The sequence below is a fragment of the Penaeus monodon genome, chromosome 30, assembly GCF_015228065.2.
Source record: "Penaeus monodon isolate SGIC_2016 chromosome 30, NSTDA_Pmon_1, whole genome shotgun sequence".
NCBI classification, from domain to species: Eukaryota; Metazoa; Arthropoda; class Malacostraca; order Decapoda; family Penaeidae; genus Penaeus; species Penaeus monodon.
Genome location: NC_051415.1, coordinates 28,896,761 through 28,897,419, shown reverse-complemented (window position 1 = coordinate 28,897,419; position 659 = coordinate 28,896,761).

Sequence of the window (659 nt, the reverse complement as noted above, 5' to 3'; positions counted from 1 at the left end):
CTTCCTTGAAATTTGTTTAACTTTATTGCAGGTATCAATATATATCCTAAAGAAACACTCATAACGCCGAATGTGTTACTAAGAAATCACAAGCAGAGACACCAACACACATGATGATCACGTACACGCCCTATGTTAATTTCACACAGAAACATATTGCTTATTCATGTGTGATATCAAAGCCCAGTATCTAATATCGATCGGGTCTCTTTCCCACGGGGAGGAGAGAGTATATCATCTGGCCTTTTGTTGATATTAACACCTAATAAAAGCATGTTTTGATATCAAGACTTTTGTTTACATGGGTTGCATCACGTTAGTTAATTATTCTACCAATAATACAAACACCTCCTTTATTCTGCGTGATCTCATCTAATTACATAGACAGCTAATCACGTGTTATTTCACCTGCTGTGACCTCATGTAATCACCTTGCCATCATTAACACACACACCGTAGCCTCACCTGATGTAAATTGCGTATCACAAGAACCTATTAAGAGCACTTTACATAACTACGTCGGTACTGGGTATTGTCTACTAGAGGTTGGGTAGGCCTGCAATTGCATGGAGTTTCGAGTTTTGTATTAGGTTATTTGTTAGTGGTTCGACATATTTTTAAAATTATTATTTTTTAGCGTTTACCTTTTATCTGACTCG